Genomic DNA, 15,295 nt, shown 5'->3' on the forward strand with positions numbered 1-15,295 from the left:
ATCAAAGAGTTCCCACGAAATTCCTAAAGACCCATCCGCTCAACCGATTTGTATGAAACTAGGTACCGAGGTAGCTTACGTCCATATGTTATTGACATAGGGGAATTGTGCTTAAGATGACATACTTTTTGTTTGAAGACAAATATTCAAAATAAATGAAGTCATATCAGATCAACATCTTATGTACATTTGTAAATGGTTTTTACTCAACAAAATTATCAGAGTTTTGGAACAATCGACGTAATGGAAAACTAAAAAATAAACATTAATCGCACTTATGTCTATGTGTGTAAGATGACATATCAATATGGTAAGATGGCACACTATGTCATCTTAAACTTTAGGTGGTATGTCGTCTTTTCCAAGTAACAAAAAGCACATCTTTGGTGTCGTTTAAATCCTAATAATATTATAAAAGCGAAAGTTTGTATGTGTGTGTGTGTGTGTGTGTGTATGTTTGTTACTCTTTCACGCAATCCTAATATCCTAATAATATTATAAAAGCGAAAGTTTGTATGTGTGTGTGTGTGTGTTTGTTACTCTTTCACGCAATAACTACTGGACTGCATGCATCATCACTTACCACCAGGTGAGATTGCAGGCTACCTTGTATCTGAATAAAAAGTACCTATCTAATAATCCTTCTATAGGGGGTAAGATGACATAGTATGCCATCTTACGCCGACGTCTAAGTATGTCATCTTACCAAACGAATAATGTAATTTTGATTTAAATGACATAGCAAAACCTTTTAGGTTAGAATACGGTTTTATCAATATTTATGCCATATAATAATCACTGATTACAATTAAAATTAGTTCAAACAAAAGATTCTTACCTTACGTGTATTTTCACTACCAAACAAATGCGTTAACAAAATTTTTCTCACACTAAAATCACGAAAACGTTAACTACTTTGCGATGTGCATTCACCGTCCGCCATACTGAACTTCGATACTAGCGACACCTATGACGCTCTCCAAAAACGTCACGGGTTTACCTTTACCGCGATTTATTTAAAGAATACCGCTGGTGTGTCATCTTATCTGAGTATGTCATCTTAAGCACAATTCCCCTAGACAACTTTTTATCCCGGAAAACCAAACAGTTCCCACGGGATCTTCAAAAACCTACATCCACGTGGACGAAGTCGCGGGCATCCTCTAGTATGAAATAAATATGAATCATATGAAATAAATATAAATATTATAAATCATTACCCATGTGAAAGTGACAAAGGCTACTTTTTATTTTGGGAAAACAATGAACTAAGTCGCGAGAGCCATCTAGTTGTACCTAGTTGTAGTCTTACACATATCGCAATAAAATATCTAAGCTACGGTTGAAATTATTAAATTAATCGGCTAGCTAGTCGGTGCTAGTAGTTAGTAGCCAACCTACTTTGAAGGCCGTTTCTTATTGGCAGATATTCTAGTTAACCCGGATACATACTGATGTTACACAAAAGTAATGGCAAATTTATGGTTATTGCGAACTTAGAATCTTTTTTCACAAACCTATAGAAAAACATAGTAGTGTTAACGTTTCCTCATAATCGGTATATTTAAATATAAGTGTTTTCAGATAAAAATATTACAATTAACAATAAGTACACATAGCTTTTAAAAGTTGCTAAAGACTCATAAAGAAATCTTTCTTGCTTCATCTGTTTTCGTGAATATCTCGGATACTTAAAATTTAGGTATGCGACTAATAATTTCTGATCAAACTTTTTAAAAAAAAATCTATGTCATAATTTTACAACATCTTGCTAAATCGCTTGGCAACACGGCAGATGGAGTGGTATCTAGCCACGGCCGAAACCAGACCAATACAAAGAAATTTTTAAATTATGAAATTCTAAATTGGCACCACACTGCTGGGAATCGTATCCAGGACTTCCCATTTATATTTACGTATTTATAATATGATCGTTTAAAACTCTAGTTATGTCAGCCTCCCGACTATGAGCAAAGTTGGATATAAGATTTTTCTTATTTTATACCTATTTACAGCACAAGTCATATTAAAATGGATTTGGTTGATGAAGAAATATTTTCATGGTCCACTTAGTTAAATTACTATAATTATTAAATCTTAAATATGGCAGAATCAAAGCCGGGACCTTTGATATTTTATGATGTCTACAGTGTACCTACAAGTTACAACTATAAGCCGTTTCGCCATATCAATAAATCAGAGTTTATGCTTTCCGTAACCCGTCTCTTATAATCTGTTCAAGGAAGAGATAAAGATGGCCGCCTGACGCCTGTATCGGTATAGATTTATTCTCTAGTAGCCGTCTTGACTCTTGACGTGTTTATCTATGACACGAACTCGTTCAGCAAAATGCTGAACGTGCAAGCAATGCAAGCTGCCTTTTGCGTGGTAGGCGTTCAAATCATTTTTAGTTGGATTAATTTTCCTTCATCATACTATCACACTTCACACTATCAAACTAATATTATAAAGGCGAAAGTTTGTGTGTGTGTGTGTGTGTGTGTGTGTGTGTGTGTGTGTGTGTGTGTGTGTGTGTGTGTGTGTGTGTGTGTGTGTATGTTTGTTACTCCTTCACGCTAAAACTACTGGACGGATTAGGCTGAAATTTAGAATGGAGATAGATTATACTCTGGATTAGCACATAGGCTACTTTTTATCCCGGAAAATCAAAGAGTTCCCACGGGATTTATAAAAAAACTACATCCACGCGAACGAAGTCGCGGGCATCAGCTAGTAATATTATAAAGGCGAAAGTTTGTGTGTATGTTCGTTACTCCTTCACGCAAAAACTACTGGACGGATTGGGCTGAAATTTTGAATGGAGATAGATTATACCCTGGATTAGCACATAGGCTTATTATTCCGGAAAATCAAAGAGTTCCCACGGGAAGTCGCGGGCATCAGCTAATTTTAGAATAAAGTCATGTTTCCTTCGAGTGAAATTTGAAATCATCAATACATTATTTTACAACGTCCATGACTCAGGTCCAAGTTAATCTTGATTGTAATCATAATAAAGCATTTAAATATAATACATAATCATAATATTATACTTAACCATAATCAATTTAAATAATTTTCCGTAAACCTATTTCCATAACTTAAGTTATTATTTAACTCAAATCATATGTAACTCAGAGTTACGTCACTTCTACGAAGCGCTACGATTTTAAAAAATTCTACTAATTTAATAATTAATCATTATTGATGTTAAATATTTTTCGAATTTCGATTAATATATTGTAGTTACGAATACATAATTAAGTAATCGTCGACTTAGTTCGTAAGTTTTTAATATTGTATGTTTTAATAACTCATGATACTTATTTCTTAGATCTTCGTTGGACTATTTGTGGTACATATTTATATTTAGTGGTGGCGGTGGCGTGGTTGTGGTAATTACCTAAGTACTCTGTACATACTCACTCATTTAATCAGTTTTTCCTTAGATTTTAGACTTGTTTGTCGCATAACGGAAGTTAGAACGGCAAGCGTAGACGTAATAATTATTTGGGGTACGTAATAGATATTTTCTAACCTTTCATTGAATTTTCTTTAACGTTGGGCGATTTTGAGATGGCTAAAAATTTCAAGATCGCATCACCGACATGCTAATGTTAATAGTGATCAGATTGTCGATAGATGTAAAAACTAAACTTTTAATTTACAAATTATGAAATCTTAATTCTTGAATTCCCAAAAATAAAAACTGTTATTTCATAGTTTAAAAGTCTTCACTTCTGACGGCAGTCCCCACTGAACTTTTGAATTTTAAATGTAACAGTTAGGTACCTAGTAATTATTTTAAATATCAAGTAAGAAAATAACTTAACATATTATATTCAGAGCGCTCTCCATAAACCAAAGTTTGATTCTTAATTTAGAGCTTTGGGTCTCTTGTTGGTCAGATTTGCATAATTTAGGTACTACTTGTATTAGTTACTATAGCTGATGCCCGCGACTTCATTCGCATGGGTGTAGGTTTTTTAAAATTCCCGTGGGAACTCTTTGATTTTCCGGGATAAAATGTAGCTTATGTGCTAATCCAGGGAATAATCTATCTCCATTCTAAATTTCAGCCCAATCCTTCCAGTAGTTTTTGCGTGAAGGAGTAACAAACATACACACACACAAACACACAAACTTTCTCCTTTATAATATTAGTGTGATTATTATAGTTTAAAATAGTATAGTAGTAGTTGTGTTCTATGGTTTCAAAGTTCACGGGCTCAACAGTTTAGACTTTAGACATACAAATCTTTGAACTCGTGTAACTTTGAAACTACATTATTTTTACGTAACTCTGACAAACCACAGACACATAATTAGTATAGATTCACGTATTTAGCTTCTAAAGCGTGTTTCGAAATATGGAGTTCGATTTTTAAAAGGGTAATTTCGTTTGTGTGGGGCGCGTTGAAAGGAGCCTCCTCTTAATAGGTAGGTACCATTTATTTATTATACGTGTTTTCAAGATCTTTTTTCACGTAAACAATGTTCCTATTGTTTTGACAGTAATTAATGAACCTTTCAAACGTAGCTGTATGTCCCACGCCCACGACCTACAGCTACGAAAGTAAAGTAAGCCTTGTGTTAAAAGAATTACTTTATTGTTCCATTAGATACCGTGATTAGACTGTGGGAGGTAGCTGGTAAGTGGTAGATACAATGAACTGTTAGTTGGGTGTAAAAATGTTAATAAATTGCTATTTTAAATTTTTTCTTTTATTCTTTTAATCTCTTTAAAACATTTTTATAAATATCCATATTATAAATGCGAAAGTGTGTCAGTCTACTAACTTTTCACGGCCCATCCGTTTAAAACCACTTTTGGCGAGGTACAGAGATAGCTTGCATCCCGGGGAAACACATAGGCTACCGTCTTTTTATCCCAGAAAAATGTAGTTCCCACGGGACATGAGATGAGATGGAATAAGTATCTACAAAATATTCTCAGTCCCGCCTTTTAAATTTTTTTATAAGTAGAATTAATGATAAATCCTTTATTATAATGATTTATTATTCAACAAGATGACGTGCGTGGTGTACCTTCGCAAGCAGTCTCCGTTCGTATAGTTAGTTGACTAATTTTAGCTCGAACATAGCAGATAAAATATTCCTCAAGTCAGAGTAGGTAGGTATACAAGCTAAATTGCGCTAACACCCATTTGCTCGCATTCTCAGCGCTAAAATAGAACCTCGGCAGATAGGGCTTGTGTTTACGCATTGAGGAATAGCCCTACCACAGAGTAAGAATATGATATTACATATACAGAGGTTCGACGAAGCCATCTAGAAAGAATAATCGTATGTTAAGTGCGGGACGATGGAGCGGCCCGAACTGGCCTACATATAGGTAGGGCCATATATTTGGAGTTCTGTGGTAGGGCCCATCATATCCACAGTAAGAGCTAGCCCACACAGTGGTTAAAAAGCGTTTTTTCGCAATTGCAATCACACTTGTATCATCATAATCATTATGTGGATATTTAAAATTCACGCGGGAAAAAATCTCTGTGATTTGATACAAACACGCGGTGTGGTTTTAAATTCGTGCAAATGTTTTGTGCAGTATGGTGTTGTATGGCGCATTCAAAGTGCGTGCAGGTGAAATTCCGTACGCGGAAAATAAATCGCGCGAATAAAAATCGCGAGAATAAAATCGCTGTGCCTTAGTACATAATTAGATGGTAATGCGTCTAAAACCTCGTCTCGCTATATAAGTCCGTCTCCGTTTACGTCTAGCAGATAAGGAAGTAAGGCCAATCATGATTAAGAGCTCACAACTTAAGGCAGTCACACACGCACAGATTGGCGGTAGAAGGTCTACCACATAGACTAGTCTGGGGAAACGAACGAAAGCGTAGAATCACGTAATGAAAGACTCACTAGTCCTTTTGATACAATATTTTACTTGAAAGTTTCTAAATTCATTTGAAATATTTTCATTCAAATGAGCGAGAGAGTAGAGACCAGTTATTTGTATTAGCATGAAAGTTGGTCATTACTACTGTTGCTTCATTCGTACCTAATTGTTGTGATTGGCTGAATTTAGGGTTCTTGCTGCAACTGTGTATTTTAGCCAATAGTGAGAGAACTAATTAGCACACTATAGGTACATGTCAAAGGAATAGGAGGAAAAAGAGGAAATGGTATAGGAATAGAATCAGCCACTTTTTCAGCACAGCAGGTCAATTTCTGCAAGTTATGCATTAGAAAGTGGTTCCTGCAAGTTTTATTGTTAGTAGACACATTGGTCTTAGTACCGCAGCTCTGATTCGTTCAAGACATTTCATCCTACTATCCTTTAATATACAACCAATTTGAATATAACAAAACGAAAGAGTCCAGGTTAACCAGTTCCGTCGAGTTCTACGTTAGACTGTCGGCCGGCAGACCTTCGTCCTCGTAAACCGGTGCGTGTGAAGCCATCTTTAGCGTGCAATACTATCCTGTAGAGAACAATCACTGTGACGTGCGCTATCTTGTTGACTCTAATGAGTGACTCAAGCATAGCACTCAAGTGTGATATGAGAGTGATGCTTCGTCTGTGGTGATGGAGGGGAAGGGGGCTAAATAAGACACTTATCACGACTCAAGAAGGGGACAGACAATATAGAAAAAGAGTCAGCGCGTGCCAGACCTTCGTTATTTTATGAAAGCTGTAAGTTTATCTGCGTATTGTCCCCGACACAGGGAGGAACGATCAGCAATAAAGTTTGAATCATGGTGGCTTTGAGAGATAACAGTTATAAAGGTGTAAAAAAAAATAACGTCAAAGTATAAAGTCTAATTTTTAGGGTTCCGTACCTCAAAAGGAAAAACGGAAGGATCCCTTATAGGATCACTTTGTGTTGTGTATCTGTCTGTCTGTCTGTCTGTCTATCCGTCCGTCCGTACGTCTGTCCAGACACTTAGTGTCGTGGCATCCCCCTGTCAGATGCCCTTAAAGTTTGAAAGTCTAAGGTTTATATGTGTTTGATCAACAATCGGTTATCGAGATCTACCAAGTACTTGTATGCAATTTTAATTCACTGTACTGTATGTCGAAACGTAATACTAATGCAGGAGGAATTTCTTGCGAGATCAAGACGAAAATAGCGCGCCCAACCCGGTTGTCATGGCGACCGCCTCCCGCTTGCAAGATGCTGTGCAAGTCTCGAGATGACTTCGAATTTCACTGAGCACTACCAAAACCGTTAAGTGTAACCACAAGGGCATTAATACATATACGGACCAAATATAAATTGTTACAGAAAAGAAAAGTCTCCTTGTTATTCTAAGGTCTTATACTAGAGCTGAGATCTAAATTCAAAATTCAAAAAAAATTCAAAATATTTTTATTCAATTAGACTTTTACAAGTTCTTTTGAATCGTCAAAAGCATCTACCACTGGTTCGGAATGCCTTTCCTACCGAGAAGAACCAGCAAGAAACTCGGCGGCGGTCTAAAGCTTTATGTAATGCGTATGTAGGTATACTACATACCGAATACACTATCTGTCAATATACCACAAGACACAAGATAGCTAGGGGAGACTACAATAGCAGCTATCGATTTTCGGTCACTTCCTTATATTACTTATAATTTATTGAGGGTGTTAGGTCCTACTTATGCGTATCACATTGTTATAATGCGTAATATTGCTTCAATTAGGTACTTGCATCATGATTTTAAAATGTGAATGAAAAAATAGTATAGGAACACGGCTATTCGCTGCAGATTGGAAAACTTCACACACCTTTGGGAACATTATGGAGAACTCTCAGGCATGCAGGTTTCCTTACGATGTTTTCCTTCACCGTTAAGTTATAGCATATGTAGTTTCCTGAAACGTAACTCCAAAAAGGTAGACGGAGGTACCTACGTGCCTGGGATCGAGCCCCCAACCTGTCGAATAGAAGGCCGAACTCAACGTCTTAACCACTAGGCCACAGAGGATATCTACTATGTGACTAGGCTATCACTGCTTCCAGATAATTAACTTAAGCGATCCGTAGCACGCACCTCTAACTTTTCGGATCTTTATGTGCGTTTTAAGCAATTAAATATCACTTGCTATAACGGTGAAGGAAAACATCGTGAGGAAACCTGCATGCCAAAGAGTTCTCCATAACGTTCTCAAAAGTATGCGAAGTCTGCCAATCCTCATTTGGCCAGCGTGGTAGACGGAGACCCCGTGTTCTGTAGTGAGCCCGCAATGAGTTGATCATAATTATGATGTGATGAGGTATATAGTACATAACTAGATAGAAAGAGCAGGTCTGTGTCACTGTGGGTACAAGTTGCGAAGGCTTTTAACCTGCGTTCTGTATGTGTAATGAGGGCTGAGGAATGTAGATTGTGAAGATTAACACATCACGCTCGGAGGGTGAGCTAACCTGCATATCTTTACTGTTTAGAAACGTTGAAACGCCGTTCTAAAGCCTGAATTAAAAAGCTTGAGTTTATTCTCCTAAACTGGGCTAGCAATAACTGATCAAGTGTTCAGAAAGCATTACCCACATTATAAATAAGAAAGTACGTATGTTAATATAAAGCTTAAAATATAAAGCATTATTTAATTCCATACAAAAAAAATAATTAAATACAAGTTTTTTGACAAGTACCACAATTTAGAGAACTTAAGAGTAATTTAGACAACTTAAGTAACTTAACTCTAAAGTACGAGTAATAGTAGCTGTAATATTATATCACTCTCGAAAAATTTATAATAATAATGAATTTTTCGACAGTGATATAATATTACAGCTACTATGTAAAGATTGGTTTATCTCACTATGTTGACAATTCCGACCGTTAGCTTGGAAGATACACCAATTTAGTTTTCCATTTAACTTTACTAGCCCTTTGTCTTATCAATAAAACAATATGAATCAAATTCGAGTAGCAAGTGCCTTTACGATGGCATATGAAGCGTGTTATTTATAACAATAGTTCTACGAGCGTCACTAGATAAATATGGTTTCATGTCTATTGTTGCGAATAGAATGGGTCTCATCGTTGCAGTTGTAGTATTGTTGTAAAAGTAAAGTAAGTGAAGGTAAAGAAATTGGATGAATTAATGTGGACACGACCTTATTTTGTAAGGACGTTTCTCTTTTGTTGGAAGTAGCTACAGCTGTTATTTTAAATTTTAATACGTTGCGAGTGATAGCACAAGTTTTTTTAAGAAATATTTTAGCTAATATGATAACATACCTAATATTAATGTATTTAATTATTATTAGTTGAATAGTATCATTCGTTGTGGATTCAAACCCCAAGCAAGGTCTTAACTGTAAAGATATTTTATTTTTACGATTTTTATGATACCTTAAGATTTTGTGCCTAAGTGTTAGGTTAATGTTGTAATTTCAGAGTAGAGTAGGAACGTAGACGTACGTACCTACTCATCCGTCCTACGAATGCACGCGTACTGCAAAGTATAAAGTAGACCTCGTTCTCCACACACATCATTTTTTTTTTAATTTATGGACTAGCGCTTGGCTGTAATCAAAGAATAGTATTATTAAAGAATAATAATATATGTGTAGAACTTGGCGATATACTAGCCGTATGTCTTGACTTGACTCTTGATAGGGAATAGGGATGACATTGTAAATCCATTCCGAAAAGATATTTCGAACAATTTTCGGATAGGGGCGCCAGACATTTCCTAACGGCAGTTTTCGCAAGGAGATATTATTTCTTACAACGATTTTATTGATTTAATAACGAAAATAAGTAGATAAATAAAATAGAAAGTAAATAGTGACTTGCATTAGGGAAATATAAATAATGTAGAATTAAATAAGTATAATTACTTATATAAAATAAATAGGTAGGTACATACTTAAGTATATTTAACTTATCAACTTAACACAAAAACGCGATATTTCAACGTCAAAACGTTAATTATATTTAATATTTATAAACAATACGCTTATACAGCTTTATTTAACAATAATGCCAGGTAAGTGCTCTATTATGCGAATACCTACCTACCTATTAACTAGGTAATTATAATTACTTAAAAGCGAAAAATACGAATTCGCAATGGACACAAATACATTTCCTTTTGTTTAGCCAAGAACATGATTCATTTGTTGGAAATAGACGTACGTGTATGGCTGAGTAACATCGGTCGACGACCTTCGAGGATGCTCGTGACAGACGGACATAAATTTAGACAGTTTTTCAGCAAAACACCAGCGGTTGGCTCACGCAAGATGTTATTCCGTAAACTGGATTCATTTGCGATCATCTATATTCCGTTCTTGTGCCGATGTAGACGAGATTGCATAGGTAGATTGCTTGTGGATTGCACAGTGGATTGAAACAAAATATTATGTCTTTCACAACGATCTTCACTCTTGACCCGTCTTGAGATCCCTGGGGTGCAATTTTTGGGTCTATGTGCTAACCTTCAATGAAAAACTCTATGCAAAATTTCAAATTTTTGGAATCTATATTGATCAGTCGAACCCTCAGTTTCTCCTTTTAAATCTTTATTACAACAATATACATTGTCTTTCATCTCTTTAATGAAACTGGTGTTGAATAGCAGAACCAGAGTTTTTCATTTCTTAACTTTTCTCTACTTTTTTTTAAATATATAAGTACATGATTCAAGACAATAATAGTCACTTGAGTAAGTAGGTACTTAGTTCTTATGTTATTTAACTTACCAACTTCTCGATAATTTTGTTTATAAAATAAGATTTTTAATATTTGGGACAGACTAGAACACGTGTCTACGTTTCATTGAATATAAGAGCATCTGTATTAAGTCAAAGTGTTTTTGGTATTTAAAACAATATCAGTTAGTCTCGTTCTTTTCCGGATCGTGGCGTTTGGCACACGGTCAATGAGCGTTATACCCAGCATGGCCCGCTCCATTGCTCGCTTTGGTCATTAGTCCATTGGTCAGACGACATTACCAAGCTGGCGGGAAAGACTTGGAGGAGGCTCGCACAACACCGAGAGGAATGGCGTGCACGTGAGGAGGCCTATGTCCAACAATGGATTAACAAAGGCTAAGAAAGAAGAAGAAGAAGAAGTTTTTGGTATTTGGTCCATAAAGCGAACATGTAGGATAGACACCTACCTACCTAGTAAATCAACTTTTTTGCAGTAAAAGAGACTAAACTACGTCTCTACTACCTAGTACCTACAAATAGTCAATTTAGAGTAGTTAATTTTTTTTTACAACAAAATTAGGCATCACAACTCTTGTCCTTAAAGTTAGCTACGTACCTACCTACTTTAAGAATCTTCAAGCACTTTGGATGTTAGTGGTTACTATAAAACTAATAAATTCAAAAACAAATTCATAAACCTCCGTCTCAACTTCTTCGTATCCATTGTCAAAACAAATTAGTAATTCTCAATCAATGTCAAGTTGTATTGTACCGTTTTCCCTCTAGATTGCGTTCTACTAGTTTGTCATTATTAGTCATCTCTGTCTGTACCGAGTACCGTACTATTCTTTTGACTAAACCAGTTACATACGATCTGATCGTCACAAGTAAAGGCACATAGAATTAAAGAAGTGAACTGAGTTTTCTTTCTCTTCGATCGTTCCTTCTTTGCTGAAAATCGTGGCCCTCAAATAGTGTACCCATTATCCTGTACATGATGTTAATTTGTAAATTTTGGCATACAGCAGATGATATTGTAGATCTTCCTACCTATGTTCGAGTACCTATCATCTATTGTCTACAAGATAGATTTATTTACTCCTACAGGCAAAAAAAAAATTAGCACTGAATCCAAAATTGAGAAGTGAAATGAAGTGAATATAAAAAATTCTCATTTCATGTTCAAAAATTCAGAATTTGTAGTTTTACGATTCACAATAAATAAAGTACATATGATATAGGCTTATACATCATCATGTTCATATCATTTTGATTTGACGTGCGCAATGCAATTTCTCAAAACTATTTTCCATGTTCTTTACTTTTTCTACACACATTGCCTAAAAGGTATTCCTACCTTTTAGAATTTAGAGCTATGGAACATATAACCTTTTCACATTTGGGCAACTATTTTATTGCGCACTTTAGTTTAGACGCAATATCTAAACGGGGTCATTTGTCTATAGTGGTAATTCTATGTCAATAGGAGGAATCTTTTACATCTCCGTGATATTGACAGTGTTAACTAGTTCTATAATAAAAATAATCATTATGCTTATCGTACATTGGGGAGGGTATGGGAGGGTTACACTATTAATACCATACCGCGATTCTGGTATCACAGGGTTTCAAGAACATCCGGATACATTGCGCTATTGTCAATTGGTAGTGGTACCATCAATATTTCCTGATGATCGCGATATGGCGTATCGTGATAATATTGATAGTGTATAGACCCCATTAAAGCAAATAACAATAACCATTATGATGAGAGTAGGCATAGGACTATGAATAATGTTGACAAGTCCTGTACACTTCGCTTACACCGGCAAAGAAGAAAACGAAAGAATTTGAAGAGACTTAGCTCTAGGAAATTCCATTATGTTGTTTCAGTTATCCCCCTCGATCTTCACGCTTCGATTACTAAAGATATTGCCAAATATAAACTATATCCACGCGGGCAAAGCCGCTGGCGAGATAACTTAAGAGTTAGCTATAAGTATATGATTGTAAATCGCCATTTAATGCTAAAAGCGTCGATGCTAGATTACAAAATTGAGAACGTGATGATGCTAGGTTTGGGTGGCAGATAAATATAGCGTTAAAGCTAATTACTAATTAGTCAGTGAACATAATATTTTACTCATATCACTTGAGAGTGAGGTTCAGCGTGCCGTGCCGTTGTTTGTAAGTGATATCCAAACAAACAGGCCACTTATAAATATTTAATAAACGCAGCCAACCACAGATTAGTCATGGCAATTTCCAGTCAACTTTACTTTAATTAAGTATTAACTCTTATAAACGATATAGACAATAAGAATATACCATAAATTGAATATTCATGAAAGTAGCTGATAATGTGCTAGGTAACAATTTTTAAGATAATGGGTACAGAAACGAACAGTAGTCAGACGAGTTCAAAATAAGACACCAGTAACGGAATTGCAGACGCAACATGTTTTCCATTTAGATGGATCAAATTAATTGAATAACATTCTGTGATGTTTGGATTTTTAAAGAAGAACTTTCCAAAACTTCCAATAAAAGTCATTTACTCACTGTAGAAGAAATCCGTGATGCTTGCGTAGACACAGAAACAATGTATGCGGTTAAGAGGATACACAGATAACACCGTGGCTTTAAGTGAACTGGTAATTAATTGAACTCTTTGATAGTGGTTTGAAGTTTATACTGCAGCAAAAGACGCGTACACCCTACACGCGGATCTGTATTTGACTGATGACGTGAATCGAGCATGGAAGTTGGAAGTTGGAACTGCCGCGCCGGTCGACTTGCCCCTTCAAGCGCCTTAAAGGCCTTAAGAATACCACATCCTGCTCAGATTATTCACCTTTAAATCTTCATGTAATAAGGGATCAATTCGTTTGTAGTAAGACTATTTTGTATTGCTTTGGTTTCGCTCCACATACAAATTCTGTATGCCATGCCACGGCCGTTTACACATTTCTTTTATGTGGAGAGGAAAGGCGAAAGGATATCGCGACTTTAATGTTTGTCTGTAACATGTTATTGTGATTTCTTGGACTCAAAGCGAAATGTCACACTCGTGGACTTATTAGCTGTTTTTATCTTATCTATCAATATTGCACAAAGAAATATTGTTCCAATCATTGACTTATCAATGGTTACAATATAAAAAGCGTTGTCACTTCGATGTATACCTACTTATAACGTATTCCTCAGTTGGAAGCAGACATTTGAGTATAATATATTATCTAGTTCCGTTCTTCGCCGTCTTCCCGCTAATTAGTTCAATGCTAATGCGACGCTACTCGTCACAACTTCAAAGCGGTCAAGAAGTTTGGCATCACCCGTACACGCGTTCAATATGACGTTCTGTCGATCTACGCTGTGATCGCATTTCTGTATATTTAAGCTCTAATCCTAATTTACTACAGTCCAACTTAAGATTGGCTAAATACAAGGTGCTCTTCAAACGGTGATCCTTCTATTCAAAAGTTCGAGGGTTTGATCCCGGGCACGCATCTCTAACTTTATAAAATCAATAGGTTGCTTTAACGATGAAAGAAAACATTGTAAGGGAACGCTTGGGAATTTTCATAATGTTCTCTCTTCTCTCAATTGAGAAGGGCTTGCCATAATCCGCCACGCTGATCAAGTGCGGAGGCAGACTTCACACAGGTAGGTAGTAGTTAGGTAGTAGTAGTTTTCCTTACGATGCTTTTTTTCACGTTAAAGCAATTTTGATATAATATCAACTCCGAAAAGTTAGAGATCCGTTCCTGGAACCGCGAATACAAGGACGTCTAAACCACTAGGCTATCACCGGTTTCTGTATATTCAGGCCATAATCCAAAAGGAGTTCTCCCTATGAGCATTGCCAGTACACAATGGTCCCCAGTCCCCGGCAGCGCTACTATTCCTGTCCTCGGTAGCGAATATAAAGCGTCTGGATGAGGAAGGCTGAGGACCGGGCGTGGTGGCGCTCTAGAGGGAAGATCTATGTCCAACAGTGGACGTCCACAGGCTGATGATGATAATGAATCCAAAAGGATTCTATCCCTATTAGGCATCCCTGACGATGAGGCGTGCACACATGGGGCGCTGGGGCGCATAGTTTCTGCACGAATGCTTCTCCGCGCTGCGTGTAAACTGTTCACTCGCCTGGAATATCACTACTGTCTCAACGCGTGTAGATATTACATGGACAGAAACTTTTTTCTTCTAATTTAGTTTGTACCGCAGGCGTATAGGTCACCTACAAAAGCCCCTTAAAATATTAGAATTAAAAAAAAAAGATTCAGACGAATTCAGAACCTCCTCCTTTTTTTGAAGTCGGTTAAAAAAGTTTCTTCTTCCACCACTACCCATATTCTGAATGCGAAAGTGTTTGTTTCATAGACTGTTTCATATCTATGGTTTGTTTCACTACCGGAGCAACGGACTACAATCATTACCGGAGCAACGGATCAACGTGATTTTTTGCATGAGTATAATATAGAATATAAAGACCTGAAGAGTGACACAGGCTACTTTTGTCCCGGAAAATTAATGTATTCTCATGATTTTTTCCTACCTAAAGTAAAAGTAAGAGTAGATAAGTAAAATTAATTTCATGCGGTACTTTTCTGATATTTTATCTTCTTAACTTAAAAGAATTAATTGTACCTAATTAATGCAAAATGAGA

General features: G+C 36.3%; 1 protein-coding gene across 3 annotated transcripts in view; it reads right to left on the minus strand.

The window, feature by feature from the left end:
- Positions 1-13,377, minus strand: part of LOC123876709 (CDC42 small effector protein homolog) — a 40,919-nt gene extending 27,542 nt beyond the window's left edge. Inside the window, exons 1-2 of one of the 3 annotated variants that reach the window (XM_045923024.1) lie at positions 13,185-13,377; positions 11,333-11,334 (exon numbers count right to left, since the gene is read on the minus strand). The gene's annotated coding sequence lies outside the window, so the exon portion shown is untranslated. Of the gene's footprint in view, positions 1-11,332; positions 11,335-12,950; positions 12,970-13,184 lie in introns of those variants that run through there. The other 2 variants (XM_045923025.1, XM_045923026.1) reach the window with 2 other exon arrangements.
- Positions 13,378-15,295: the final 1,918 nt, after the last annotated feature.

Source organism: Maniola jurtina, chromosome 22, assembly GCF_905333055.1.
Source record: "Maniola jurtina chromosome 22, ilManJurt1.1, whole genome shotgun sequence".
NCBI lineage: Eukaryota > Metazoa > Arthropoda > Insecta > Lepidoptera > Nymphalidae > Maniola > Maniola jurtina.